Raw genomic sequence first — 2,500 nt, forward strand, 5'->3', positions numbered from 1 at the left:
AGCCTTGAAGTTAGCCTCGCTCAAGGGCACCTGTGCGGAGTGCGGTATCTGATCTGAAGGCCATTTCCTTATCCATTAAAAGTCAGCCTCGTTAGCGATAGCTACTCTTTGGTCAGCTAGTTAGCGATGGCTACTCTTTGACCAGCTAGCTAGTGACGGCTACCCTTTGGTCAGCTAGCTAGCGATGGCTTCTCTTTGGTCATCTAGTTAGCCTTGAAGTCAGCCTCGTTAGCGATAGCTACTCTTTGGTCAGCTAGTTAGCGATAGCTACTCTTTGGTCAGCTAGTTAGCCTTGAAGTTAGCCTCGCTCAAGGGCACCTGTGCGGAGTGCGGTATCTGATCTTAAGGCCATTTCCTTATCCATTAGAAGTCAGCCTCGTTAGCCTCGCTCAAGGGCAGAGGTAAAGGTGGGTTTCGAACCTGCAGCCCTCTGATCTGAAGGCCATTTCCCTATCCATTAGAAGTCAGCCTCGTGGAGTGCGGTAGGGAGCGGTAAAGGTGGGTTTCGAACCTGCAGCCCTCTGATCTGATTTCCATTAGACCACAGCTGCCCACGGTGTGGTATGTTTCTCATAGATGTTGTGTTAGCGCCACCTACAGGGTAATGTGCGTATCGCCTCGTGTCTGATTGATGGCAGTAATATACCGGCCAAACATGGCGGCCATCTGACTTCAGCCACTCGTTTCTATATAAAACACAGTATCTATCTAGTGCTCAACACAGTATCTAGTGATCATAGCTATAAGCACAGGCTGAACAGCTACTCTTGATAGCAACTCTGATAGCTACTCTTGGGTCATATGGGCTGATTAGCGATAGCTGCTCTTGGGTCATACAGGCTGATTAGCGATAGCTACAGTACAAGGTGAGGCCTGCTCTTTTGGTTTTGTTTCGCTTGTTGCTTCTTTATTTCGTTTTTTTATTGTCTTTTTTGTTTTTTTGGTATGTTCTGTTTTTGCGTATTTGTTTTCTGTGATGTGCCTACAGCTTTCATGTTACACCATCCGTGGCCCCCAAAACCTCCTCAACCTCTGGAGTGTAGAAACCAGAAGCTCCAAAACCAGAAGCTCCGCAGTGAAGTTTCTTGATACACGTAGACGAGTAGGAGCTCAGGTCATGTGACGAGGAAGAGCTCAGGTCATGTGACGAGGAAGAGCTCAGGTCATGTGACGAGGAAGAGCTCAGGTCATGTGACGAGAGTAGGAGCTCAGGTCATGTGACGAGAGTAGGAGCTCAAGAGCTAAAATAGGAGATCAGACAACAGAGTAGCGTAACTGTGAATGGAGTGAAGCCGAGGTGTAGCTCGAACAGCAAGATAAACTATGGTGGCCCCTTTGGGTCACTCAGTGCCCACACCCACACCCACACCCACCCATAACCCACACACACACACATACACACAAACACATACACACCCACACCCACCCATAACCCACACATGCACACAAACACATACACACTGCTGTTTTGAAGACAATATCCAGGACAAGACATTATACACACACACAAACACAGTCAAGTTTTTGTTTGTTGTTATTCTTTGAAATTGATTTGCGAAGACACACCATCATGTTTTATCATGTATTTGCAAATACACACCATCATGTTTTATCATGTATTTGTTATTTGTTTTCTTTTAAAGACATCATCATGCTTGCTTTTTCGTTGTTAGTTTTTTTGAGATTTGATGTTGATTGGATAACAGACTGAAAGGTTTGCCTGGAGGGCGGGGCCCTCGTGATTTACCCAGAATGCTTTGTGTTTTTACCCAGAATGCTTTGACTTTTCCTTTGGAATGCAGCAGCTGTGATGATGCGAACTGTGGAGTATTGGTAACATTTTACTTGACGCTGGTGTCCCAGGTATGGCATGACAGTTTCATAACAGTGTCGTAAGGTAGTCATGTATGCGTCATAAACATTATGTCAATGTCATGAACATTATATGACATTCAGTTATGGTAAAGACAGCCCAAACAATGTCAACTTTTCATGACCATAAACATTGACATCATGTTTATCACTCGTCCAAGATTGTCACGTGTTATGTCATGCATATGACACCAGCATCAAGTAAAGTGTAACCGTAGTTTCTTTTGATTTTTTGTTTGTTTTTTGTGTGTTTTTGTTTTTTGTGTATTGGGAACTGAAGGCAAACTGACATTAAAGCTGCAGATGCAAATTCACACACGTGTCATCGGACATGTTTTATTTCCTCCGTTCACATTTCACACACACACACACACACACACACACACACACACACACACACACACACACACACACACACACACACACACACACACACACACACACACACCCTCAACCATACACTTCTCATGTGTAAGGGTGCAACACATACTGTACATCCTCGCTCACACACCTCTCATCTTACACACACACACACACACTACACACACACACACACACACACACACACACACACACACATATGACTTGAGGACACAACCCTTGACTTCTTGGAGGCATGTGAGACACG

At 44.8% G+C, this 2,500-nt stretch overlaps 1 long non-coding RNA gene across 1 annotated transcript; it reads left to right on the forward strand.

Annotated features, from left to right (window-relative positions):
• Nucleotides 1-96: 96 nt before the first annotated feature.
• On the forward strand, nt 97-2,186 carry LOC134445574 (uncharacterized). Its single transcript, XR_010034296.1, has 2 exons — nt 97-407; nt 499-2,186. It is a non-coding gene; the product is annotated as an uncharacterized LOC134445574 (long non-coding RNA).
• The last annotated feature ends 314 nt before the right edge of the window (nt 2,187-2,500 follow it).

Source organism: Engraulis encrasicolus, chromosome 3 (assembly GCF_034702125.1).
Source record: "Engraulis encrasicolus isolate BLACKSEA-1 chromosome 3, IST_EnEncr_1.0, whole genome shotgun sequence".
Classification (NCBI taxonomy): domain Eukaryota; kingdom Metazoa; phylum Chordata; class Actinopteri; order Clupeiformes; family Engraulidae; genus Engraulis; species Engraulis encrasicolus.